Here is a 13,917-nt window from a genome sequence, read left to right on the forward strand (position 1 = left end):
GGAAACTTACTGGGTAAGCCTACTATTGTTGTTTAGTTTTTTATTTTACTTTGTTTTCTATAAGTGTATTTTGTTGGTGTATGAGTTATGACTATGTCCTATCTCCGTGGTTTCTTTAATATATATATATATATATATAAAAAGAGGGTAGAGTTTCATATGATATAGTTCACTTATTTTTATATATGTGCGATTTTATGTTTCAAATCAAGTAAATTTTGATAAAATTTATGAAATAGATGATATATTCATGATGAATGTATCATTAGAATTTAACTATTTTTTTTAACAACAAATAAAATTATTTTCATCTCTTGTTTACTTCCCAATTTTATTTTTACATTTGTTAAATAAGGTACCTAAAAACAAATATTAACTTAAAGTTATCCACTTTTATGCAAGTTAAGAGTAATTATATGAGTAAAACATCTATACTATGCTCACATAAAATTTTATATAATCATTATACAATTACTATATGTTCCCCTATTTATTTGTATCATATATATTTAAAATACTCTCAATATAAAAAATTCTTAAGCTATCTTTATATACATATTTTCTCTAATATATTGGCATCTTCGATAAGGAATGTTAGAAAAGAAATGATAAAAGGGAGCTCTCGTCTAAATTGTGGTGGGACCCTTCATTCTTGGCTTCACCACCTTTTCTCATTAAAAATACAAGAAATTATAACAACTTTATCCGCTAGCTTCAACCTAACATTTTCTGATTTTCATTGCCTGTTTCCGTCATCTATTCACCACTCTCCTTTATTCAAAGATGTGGAACAGTGAAGAAGGAAAAAATAAATTTAATTCATGTTCCTAGTTTTTCTCCTATATAATTATGTGTGCTATAACTATTGCTAACAGATTTTCGGAGTTCTACTACTACTATTGCTACGGCTAGGTGGTTTAGTTTAATTTGATTTTGTCTACAAACATCAGCAGCTTTAGATTTTTTTTGGATAGGCAATTATTTATGACCACCTGAAACTCCTTATGACTCTAGATGCTTGGTGGTTGTTTACTTTCAGTTGGTTATATAAGATCACATTTGTGCCTTCTAATCTGATTGAAAAATGAATATAATATTTATATATCGACAATTTAAAAACATATTATTCATTATTTATTTATCTTACTTTTTTTGAATAATTAATAATCATTAAATATAAATGGTAGATTATATAATGATAGTTTATTAAAATGGTATATTGTTGGTACATTTAAACTGAAGCCCTGACCCTCTATGACTGGCCAGCTATTTTTATATCTTAAGGATTTGTGACGCTTGTTAAAAAAAAGTGATAATAACAACATGCAAATTAAATATATATTTACTAATGCATTAAAAATTAAATAAGTTTATTTTCATTTAAATTTTAATATTTTTAACTCATTTAATAAGTATCTTAATGACACTTGTCAAAAGTCCATACGTATTTTAATACAGAATAGGAGTAAAATAGAAATTTGTTGGAATATGATGGCAACTATTCTCCACTCACATGGGCAAGAATTAAAAGCACTGTTGGTGGAATCTAGAGGCTTTCACACCAATAAGTCAAGAGTAAAAGCTGTAATTAAGGGAAATGAATTTTCCAAGAGCTTTCCGGTGCAGCTGTGGGGTGAAATATGCCTCCAAAATCTGTGAACTCTTCGTAATTAGATTGTGACTATTAATAGAGTATATATTTGTCTTAAAATAATATATTACTTCATACATTATTATTTATGAATGTTAAAAAATATATTTAATTATAATTTTAATAATTAAATATTTTTTGACCAACTATAAGTAATGAAATCTTCAATAGTACTATTTATGGGATAGAAGATGTACACTCCTATTAATGAGATCAATATAAAAGAAAAAAATCAATTTTGAAAAATTATGTTCAGCTTTTTGTTTAAATGTGAAAATATCATATATTTTTTAATGAAGGTTTTCCTTTTCTCGTTCTTAAAGAATATTCTGATGCCACTAATTATCCTTCCTTATTAATTACTTTATCTAGTTTTTATTGGTGTTTTTATTTGGTCAAATTTTTTTTTTATTAGGAAAAATCATATAATAACATTTTTTTTAAAGAAATAACAATAACATTACAATTTCACTCTCTCAAATTTTATTGAAAGTTCCAAAGATTTATTTTTCCTATTAATGAATAATGGACAAATAAGATAAAAAGCAATAAATATTCTATAAAAGGTAAAATGCCTTATAAAATGATGAAAATGATCTTAAAAAATATGCCTTATAATAAACACCGAAAGAAATATAATTTTATGAATAAAAAATAAAATTATACATACTTAAATAAAGTTAATTTAGGGATACAATTGTTCCAACCATTAATATAAAAGATATTCATTCATGTCCTTAATATAAAATATTTTTAATTAAATTCTATATACCAATATAAATATTTACTTTTCTTGCATTTTTTAAAATATTATAAGCATACCTCTTATTTAATATTACTCTGAAATTGATAGACTTAATGATGAAAATAAAAAGTAGATATAATAAAAGCTTTTAGTATCAGCAAATAAAAAAAATAATAAAGAACTATTTTAGTCTCTCAAAGTTCATGAAAAATTAAAAATTCGAAAATGGTTCAAGGAATATTAAATATTGGTTAAACTGATTATTTTTAGTATTTTTTATACCTCTAAAAATGATTATTTTGAGTCACATTCACAACTTTTATATTTTAGTTTAAATATTTTTTAGGAATGAAATTCGTACATGTTAAAATTTTAAAATTAAAATGAGTATTCACTCTAAAAAATAATAAATCTCACATACAAAACGCAAAGTGTATTATAAAAAGTAACACCTAATAAACACACTGCAATAGTATCCTGGTTCATCTTTTTTTCCACCAATAGTTCCTTCAGTTCATAGATAAAGATTAATCTCTTTTTAAAACTGAAAATACTACATACTCATTGTTTTATGTAATTATTTTTATTATCAATAAGAAACGGTTATCTGTTTTAATAACTTAATTTTTAATCAAGTGATTTTTTCTTAGTGGTTGTAAAAACATTGAGATAGAATAGTTGGTATACAAGATTTATATTACAATGTTATAGATTATTTAAATTTTGCTTTTAACAATTAAACGTTTTCTATACATACTATAGTGATCAAACATTTAATATCGTACTTAAAAAATTGTACATTAGTTATCGGTGAATCATCTGCAAATAAGAAAGATGTATGTTTTCAATGAAAATAACATAGGAAAGAAGGAACTAGTGTACATATGTCAAAAGAAGGTAAATAGGCTTATATTTTTTTAGTTTGATAAAAAAAAATATGGTTCAAGTATGTTTGCCCTTTTAATGTCACAATTAGACTTAAATTGGTCACCTGTTGTTAAACATGTTCTGAAAACAATTATTTCAAAATCTCAAATGTAAAGTTAGCATTGACAAATAGCATGTTCCTTATGATATTTTATTGATGTCGTTTTCTTAGAAAAATCCATTTAAATTTAACTGTGTCAATTCTTTAAATATGAATAATATATCTATACTACTTGTAAAGGGAAAATCCAAAATAACCATCCACCATTGTGTAATTTGTGGTTCTCCCTATTTTCCCCTCACTATTTTCTAATTTTTACCAAAAAAACCATATATAACCAATATTCATCTCCAACCAATATATGTTCCATATTATTTAGTTAATTATTTCTTCTTACATTATAACTATCGGTTTTGAATGTAGAACATGAATGTTCAATTTTCTAAATTGAACATTACACAAATCAAATAAATTCAACTGTGGATTATAAATATTTAACATAAAATATTATATTTGACATTTATGACATACAAACTATACATTATAAATGATAAGAAAGCGGGTTGGCAGACACGATAGTGATAATAAAGTACCTCCTCAGGAGATAATTTATCTCATTTCATCAATAAAAGTATGATATGTGTATTGTTTTGTTTAGTTTTAGAAATATTTTTTATAGAAAATGATTAAATATGACACATGTCATTATTTTAGTGACTATAGGAGATGACTTATTTCCATATACTATAAATATTTTATTCTCATATTAAATCATCATGCTGTTAAAATAGTAGGAACCATGGATAAGAAAGATCTTCTTGATGAACAAGAAGGAATGAGAAAATGTTATTGAATTGAAATTTGAGTTACAAGGAATAAGTCAGGGAATCACCATTTATATACTACAGTGTTTAACTAATAACTAACTAGTTAATCGATTAATTAAACTTTTAATCGATTAACGAAAACAATATTACAACTAACATATTGAAATCAACTAAAAACTTTAACATCCCTTCAAACTGGAATGTGTCAAGCATTCCAAACTTGAAATGATTGTGATAAACATCACACATACTGTAATATCTCATCTTGATACCATGTTAAAATGGTAGGAGTTATGGATAAGAGAGATCTTCTTCATGAACAAGAAGGAATGAGAAAATGTTATTGAATTGAAAATTTGAGTTACAAGAAATAAGGGAATCACCGTTTATATACTACAATGCCTAACTAATAACTAACTAGTTATGGATTAATTAAACTCTTAATTGATTGACAAAAACAATATTACAACTAACAGACTGAAATCAATTAACAACTTTAACACATACCTATAAAAAGTGACATATGTCACTTGTAAACCAATTATTAGTAAATAAAACATTACTTTATATAAGGCGTTAGTCTAGTGGTGTAATGTCTCACTCGATCCTTAAGGTTGAGAGTTCGATTCTTGGGAACAACAAAAATGGGATCACATATGTTGTCTCACTTTGTGTACCATTCCATGTACCATCAACTCTGGTTGGTTGAAAAAATTATTTAAGTTAAAATTGTAATTATTAAATATTTTTCTAACCAATCACATTTTCTGACACATGGAGTGTCACAAAGCTGTGGGACAGCAGATGTGCTCCCTCCAAAAATATATATTCAAAAGAGATGAGCAGAATTAAGGAAAATATAATAGAAAAAGAATAAAGTTTTTGTTAAAAACAACAAAATCCAAATATTTTCTTCCTTTGTATAAAAAAACTGAACTGAAAGAAATATTAAGTTTGATCTTTTGATTTCTAGATGATTATTTAAGAAAAATTAATATATACCATCAATCATTTTATATTTAAAAATAAAAGGAAAATATTGCTTTAATTGTGTCACGTGTCGTTTCATTTTTGAAATTTGGAACATAAATGACATTTGGTAACAGCTTACCATTAACATTTGACAACTATTATCACTCATTCATTTATATAAAGACTAATTATTCATTCAATTGGTAAGTTTTTCCAATTTGAATGTTCCTATTTTTTTTCCATAATAAATTTAAATTATTATTTTAGTCTCTAATTTTATAGCATAGAATCATCTTAATCATTTCCTTTTCATTTGTTAGTTAACAAAATTGGTCATGTGTCACATTATGTGTTAATTTGGTTTCATATGGCAATTCCACGATAGAAAATTTTGTCAACTTAAGAAAACGACATTGTTTTGACTTTTTTTAAAAACAAAATTAAAATAAAAAATAATATTACTTTGTATCATCTTCTTTCCCTTACACTATGTTTAATCAGTGACAGAAAGAGAAGTGGTGGATTTTCCACCCTTTGGTTCCAAAATAAAATAAGGAGGAAGAAAAAAATATGCATGGGTTCCACAAAAAACTTTTCCTCCCTAAGTTGGGAAGAAAATAAAGGAAGGAAAATCATCAAAAACTCCAAATTTGCCCTTCATCATGAATTGAAAAACAATAATATAGGTGAAAATAAATACAACATAGTAAATTTCTTTATTTATATTAATTTTATATGAAATTAGTTAACTTAATTTTATTTTTGTTGCTTTTAAGCTCACAAATAAATAGAAATTATGTATGCTAAAAGATGAAGTAAAAAAAAAATACCATTACTTAAAATTATCAACAAAGTAACAAATAATAAATAAATTAGAATGACAAAACACAAATATGAAGAAGTGAGATGATTAAAAATATAAAAGTGATTGTTGAATATCATTTATATTTTCTTCTATACAGATTATTGTGAAAAAGGTGTGTAAAATGTTAATGATTTTCTTTAAATTTTATAAACAAATATTGTTATTGAACTTATATTATATGTTACTTAAAAAATATTAATTAATATTATTAAAAATAAATTATTTAGTTATGTAATTTAAAAATTATATATCTACATAATTATATTGATATAACGGGGCACTTATGTCATTTTCAATACATTATATATAAATGTGTTTTTCTTTTCGCCCACTTTCCTTCCATTTTCATCATACCAAACAATAAAATTATCATCTTATTTTGTACTACTTTTCTTTCCTTCAATTCTCTTTTCCTCTATTGTATTTTCTTCTACTTTTATTCCAAAACCAAACATAGCCTTAGTATGTCCAAGAAAAAACATTCATTTTAATTCCATCAAATTTTTTATAAATACCATATTAATACTTAGTGTTAAACACTAAATTTTGAACCCAAAATTAAGTTTCTTCATCTAAATCTTCCCACCCACCAAAAAGTAATTATCAACTACACCAGCATCTGAATAAGCACCATAACCATTATTCATTAGTGTTATATACGAAGAATACTGTAACTAAGAAAAGCATGGATCATATCCAAGCAAATACATTTAAAAATGCATTCAAATAATTTCACAGAATACTTTAAAAAGACAAAGCATATATATACCATTTCGCCCAGAACCTACACTGAGCTGTCCATGCTTGTTCCATCTGAAGGCTAGGGAATTTCCATTAGATGTAACAGCCATTGTATGACTCCTCCCTGATCCAGCCTTAAGAATCTTGCATCTACAAAACTCAAATGTCAACGAAATTTTGCAACCGAGAAATAAAAACAAAAAGAATAATCCTCCGATCTTTTCCAACGATCGATCTCACGAGTCACGAGAAGCAGTCAATATCATTATTTTTTATAGGGAATATAATTAAAATTGTAATAGTTTTATAATCAATATGTATATTATTTATAGTTACATTTAGATTTAATTACACTGACACCCCGAAATTTAGTGAAATTATATAAACCATTCCTCACTTTTTTATCCCTACACAACCCTCCCATAGTTTTTATACTTTCATTATACTAGTCACCCTTGCATGAGAAATAAATGTCATCTTTTAAACAAAAAATGTGATAAATGCAATTAAGTTAAACAAAACATGGTATATTGTGAGGAAACATCCAAATAGTACACAAATCAATGTATCTTTATTATTTTTTGTTACAAAATGCATCAACAATTCTAAAGAGATATTGTTTAAATCGCTCTTATACTATATCGTAACGAACCAAAAATAATAAAGAGGTATCAACTCATATATTATTTGGACTTGTATCTATAGTATACCATGTTTTGTTTATCTTAATTGCATTTATTAACATTTTTTGTTCAAAAAATCATACTTATTTCTCATGCAATGATGATGAGTGTAATGAAAGTATAAAAATTAGGAGGGTTTGTGTAGGTGTAGAAAGGTGAGTGATGGTTTGTGTAATTTCGCTAAAATTAAGGGGGTGTCAATGTAATTTACTCTTACATTTAAGATTCAACAATTCTTAACTATAAATTAGGGATTACAAGAAGACTAATATATGAGTATCTATCCAAATACTCACAATAGGTACTTGCAATAATAATTATGAATGAGAAGAATTTTATGATATTTGCCTCAGTTGATAAAAACATATTTATAAATTTATTTTTTAATTAAGTTTTTATATGTATTATAAATTTTTTATTATTTTAAGACTATATATTATATACTTTATTATTGTTTCGTAATAAATTATACTTATTTTTTTAGTATTACCAATAGTATCCCCTCGACTTTTTTAGATAAGGAACCAAACATTTTCAGGGTTCATGGTTGCCCCTTTCAACAAATATTGCTTAATAATCGAACTTCGACCTTAAGAATCCAATTGGGTCTTACACCACTAGACCAATGTTTTGTTGATAAAATACAATTATTTGACTATAATGATAAATTTGTCATATAAATACATTATTATTCATGTAATAATTATTTTTACAAGTTAATTATTACAAAGTATATGAATATGTAATTAAAATTAAAAATCAATTGGCTACTGTGAATACTAACTCTTAATATGGATATCCACAAATATTACAGATTTATGAACAGGAAAGCACTACCACATCCTAGGAACAATATTGTCATTCCTAATATATATATAGTAAATAATACACTAATAAATGTACACATTTTTCTTTATAATTAAACCGAATAATCATGTTGTATCTCCTTTTTTACTCCTTCTCCACTGCTCATTCTCAAAATAAATATCATCATATTTGTGTTATTTTTATATTACATTTTTTTCTGTTTTTAAAATTTTACTTAGATATTTGATAAAATAAAATAAATATGGAATTAAAATATAAGAATACTGTCTATATTGGAATACTCTCTTAAAAATATTTAAGTACTTAAAAGATAAAACTAAATTTTAATTTATTAATTATTATTTTCATCTTATTTTATATCTTTAGTATTTTTTAATTCTTACACTTATATTCATTTCTCATTATTATGATGATTGAATTTATTTTTATATTAATTTTTTAATCATGTGTTTGTTCTTTGTTATTTTACGTTATTTCATAAAATTTATCTGGTTGTACTCTGATTTTATTTATTTTATTTTATTAATTTACTTACTCATTTGCATCATCGGGTGGAATGTTAAATTTTGGGGCTGACTATTTCTTTCAATTAAGGTAATCATTCTTCTAAACATTTATTTTAATTAGTAAACCCGATGTTTCAAATTATCTTATTAATTTGAAGTTACATATTTTTATTTTATTATATTTTACATCGTTTATAAAATATCATAATAAGCCACGTGCCCACGTGCATTCCACCGATGCAAAACTCTGTATGTGAAAAAATAACGAAGAGTGTAAATTATTTGTACAAAGATTTATATACATTTATTATATTATTTAGTATTCATTTTTATTAATTTTTTCAATAATCAATAATAATTATTAGTAATAATATAATGACATATATAAAACTCATATATTATATATACATATATTTTTTTTATTGTTATTATATATGCTTTATTATAATTGTTAAGCACCAATAGCTGATTTTTTTAGTTCGGAAGAAAGTTCTTTAAGTCTTTGTCAATGATATATATTATTAATCTCACCACATTTCTTGTATATGTGAATATGATGGACCAGCCACTAGCTAGATGTGGGAAGGCTGAATATTGACACTATATCTGTATTTTCCATGAAGTTTATGATCCAAATTAAAATTGCAATGGTCAATAAGTTGGGATAATGTGAAGCTTAAAAAATGCCAACAAATGTCCAATATAGTAGGCCTTCTATAGACCAAGGAAAATGAATCATTAATATTAATAAAGAGAAGTAAACTCACTCATAAAAGCCTCACTTTTAGAGGAAATTATGGTAATTATGATTAATTAATCATCATTGAACATTGAAAGGTCCATATAATTACTAAAAGCTTTTATTTCTGAGTTGTTTTAATATATAAACTTGTTTATGAAATTATATCAATATCTTATTATAAATAGTCGCTAGTCTGAAAGCTCCATTGGATCCCCAAAGTCAATAGTTCAATTTATGTGAGCGACACTTGTTGGGAAGAACATCAACGAACCCCAAAAATATTAGTTCTTTACCCAAAAAAGATGAGAGGATACCTTTAGTAGTACAAAAAAAAGTTTTTATCCTATTTCGCAGGGTCAGATACATGAATCCAATGACATTATAATGCATTATCATAAATCACATTTATTGACAAAATATTAATATTTAGGATCTTATATTTATGCATTTCTAGTATAAAGGTTTATACACAATCATTGCATCATTCATTATTCATTTATATTGATTTTTAGAAGACTCAATAAATATTAAATATGAACAATAAATTATATAATAACAATATATAAAATTCATACATCTTAATGTATACATTTTTCCTCTCATCTTTAAGTCTTTATTTATAATTTCTCTATTGTTTCTTTATCATACATGAAATGATAGCAATATGTGAAAAAATTATTTTCTAGGACAAAAATTGAATCTAAGGTACTTCACAATTTTCTTTTATGAATTCAAATTGATTTTCCTCTTTTTAGGGGTGTTTTTTTTTTATTAAAATACTTAAGCAAGGTTAATTCTTTTAGGGGTGGCAATATGGGCTTGGCCCGACGGGCCAGCCCGTTCGGATGGCTATTTTTAGCGAGCCGGATTGAGGATTTTAGCCCAAAAACCCATATTCAGCCCGTTTTAGTAGCCCGTTTTTTAGACGGGCCATGACGGGTCGGGCCATTGTTAAAAAATAAAAAACTAAAATGTGTGACACTGTACTGTGCGAGGGGCGTGTCAACTAGTTTCTTCTTTAGAATTTACAAGTTTTAAGCTAAGATGTTATGTTGTTATTGTAATATTGTAGACTTATGTTTGTGATTTTTTGTTTTAAAAGATATATATCAAGTTTGTTGATTATTTTTTGTCTAAAAGTTTTAACTATGTACATTTTGGAGGGAAAACGGGCTAGCCCGTCAGCCCTGCAAAATATGGGCTGAACTGGCATTTTGAGCCCTTTTGACAATACGGCCCGGGCCAGCCCTTATTTTGGCGGACCAATGGCGGACTGGGCTGGGCCGGGCCGGCCCACATTGCCACCCCTAAATTCTTTCATGCTTTTAATTACAACTTTTCCAATTTATGTTGTATTTCTTTCTTCGAAGGTTGTTGGTGTAGTAAGTTAAGAATAAACTAACAGATGAATCCTAATTTTACTTACATGATATATAATAACATATCGAGTACTTAAGAAATAGAAATGAACATGTACACGTGTAAAATTCCTACATGGATGCAATTTTTATCTTGTGTTAAATAAATATTGTATCATACTTCTTTTAACCTCTTTTTTTAATATTATTTTGTCAAAATCAATCATATCTTAACATACTTCTAGAGATAAAATAATATATAAACTAATAATGTAAGTGGTTAACATTGTCAATGCATTATTTTCATTAATGTATTAATTATTATTTACTCTTAAATAAAAAAAATATATATGTATGAATGATGTACTCAATGTCGTATAAATTTTGTACACTAATATACATAGATTTTAAACTTTTTTAACATGAAAAAATACTTACTCATACAACATATTTTCATGTATGATAATCATAAATCTAAATGCCTAATTTTTTCCCACCTATTATTTTATAAGAAAGAGCAAGATAATAAAAACCATACTTTAAAAATAGAAATCCTATCATATAACAAATCCTATTATTATCATTTCAAACAAATACCAAATTCTATAAGTATTTTAAAATAATATAGCATATTCCGTATCTAAAAGATCATATTTTCAATTATAAATAGACTTTTAGTATATAGTAACAGACTAGCAAACACCAAGAAAAAAAACATAAAAATATTTTTGCGTAATATTGATTATGATGTCAACATTGCTCCCCACGTCAACATGACAACAATGTCACCCTTTGTCAACATGACATCAGTGTCACCTTGTGTCAACATAACATTTGTGCTACCCTAGGTCAATCTATGTTAGCTATTACGTCAACACCTATGCTAGTCAAGTGTTGAGCTCGTGCCATGCTACGTGTCGTCACCATGACTCATGAAAGCACTAGGGGTGTTAGTTAGACAAAAAGGGCATAACAAGTCACTTATATAATCCATATTTAGTTTTAAAATAAGTTTTTCATTCATTCTATTCCCTTATCTAAATTTGATGATACTCAACTCCTTAAATCAAGTTTAGAAAAATATTAGGCACCATGTAACTCACCAAGAAGATCATCTAATATTCGTAGTGCACATAGACTCATGCTTTCTTGGATCCATTCTTCGTCCATGAGTTCTCCCACTTGCCTTTAAATCTCTCTTGTTTCATATGGATTGCTCCTATAGACAGGATGGTTGCGCAATGAAGCTTCAGGAATAGATCTACGTGATGTTCTAGTCCCTCAAAGGTGGTAGTCCCACTGGAACTTCCTTCGAGAAGACATCCTTGAAGTCCTGTAAAACACTACTAACACCAAAAGGAAGCACAATTTTATCATAGAATAACAATTAAGTTGCTCTTGGAATAGAGGATGTAAAAGGACTACATGATAAGCAATGTCCACTTTACTTCATTCTCTCTAGCTAAACAATTATGCTTGCTCTCATGAGGTTCACTCCTTTTCTTTTCACTCCCTCTATTACCATGTTGATCCTCCATTTCTTTTCTCTCTGGGTGAATTTTCTCTATTATTTTCACTTGATCGTCATATACCTCCCTAGGACTAAGGCGTGTAAGTATGATTTTCCTATTTTGGTGCACGAAAGAGATTTTGTTTATATATAACCATGGGTACTACATCATACAACACTTTGTCACTATAACTCCTTATGAACAACTCTAGTTTAACTTGTTCGCTCACTCACACCTCCCCATCCTCACTATGTTATTGAAGCAAGTCATTTAATCTGAACATGTATTGGGCATCCAAACGAGATTTGGGTCCTTTGTGATTAACACATTTCTCAACTCATCTATATTTTCCACTAGGTACGCCAAATTTTGTAACATAACATGTATTAGGAGTATGTACTATGGTGTCACAACAAAAACTAGTAGGTTTCTTGTCACAAAATTTTCATTTATGAACATAGAGAGATCTCATGTCATAAGTCTTTCTAATCTGTACATGCTTAAAAGTATTACTTGGTTTTACAATAAATGGTTTTCTTTACTTTGCTAGCTTGTTCGTTAGTGGACTAGCATAATCCACTTCTGTCATTTGCATGCATTTGAGTGCCTAATAAATTATCTATTTTATGTGTACATTTCTTAAATTTTATCATTTTATGATTCAACTAATCAATTTTTAATTCAAGATAGGTACTTTTTTCACACTTTACCATCATTGTGTATAAATCTCTTTGCAAAGTTCTATTACTGCTCTCAAAAAGGTATATTGTATTCTTTTGTTTAACACATAATTTAGAGAACACAATAGATTCATTATGAAATTCATTAAAAACATTATGTAATTTATCATGTAACACCGCGAATTTTACGAGTTTGAATTATAAGATTTTACTAATATTTTCATTAATTATATATTCGAAAATGAATTTCTGAGAATTTTCGGTAAGGAATTAGATCAAACTCTAGTTGAGTTTTATTCTTGAAATTTTATTTCTGATTTTGTGGTAAATGTTGGTAATTTTCGGAGACAGTCGATTCTGAACCACTGTCGGGGTCGAAATACACCCGGTACGGCTCAAAACGTGTCTTTTTGAGTTCCGTAACTCAGAATCGAATTCCGATCACGCTGTTGGATTCGTAATTTAATTTTGAGTCAATATAGACCCTGAATACACTCATACTTACTTTCTAAATATTTTCACTCGGAATGCCGAAATCCGAAATTCTAATCGGATATTAGGATCAAGCGATTTAAAATAACCGATCGAGTATTGGCCGATAATACTCGGGCATGTTTACGCTCGTGTCCACGAAGTGATCATTTCACATTGGGATGGGAGATTTGACTTTTCATAAAGCAAATCTCCCATCACTTTCTTAAATATCTCATGAGCTCATCATGAGCCACCCTAGGAGATTTGGTCATCATTGCCTAGTTGAAATCTGATTTCTCTCCCCTTAAACCCTCACACTCCACACTTCACTCACTCACTCTTGCATTTTCAAAGAAGAGGTAAATCCTCTCTCCATTTTTCTCTCATTTTTCTCATGTCTTCTTCC

This window comes from Lupinus angustifolius, unplaced genomic scaffold (assembly GCF_001865875.1).
Source record: "Lupinus angustifolius cultivar Tanjil unplaced genomic scaffold, LupAngTanjil_v1.0 Scaffold_356, whole genome shotgun sequence".
NCBI classification, from domain to species: Eukaryota; Viridiplantae; Streptophyta; class Magnoliopsida; order Fabales; family Fabaceae; genus Lupinus; species Lupinus angustifolius.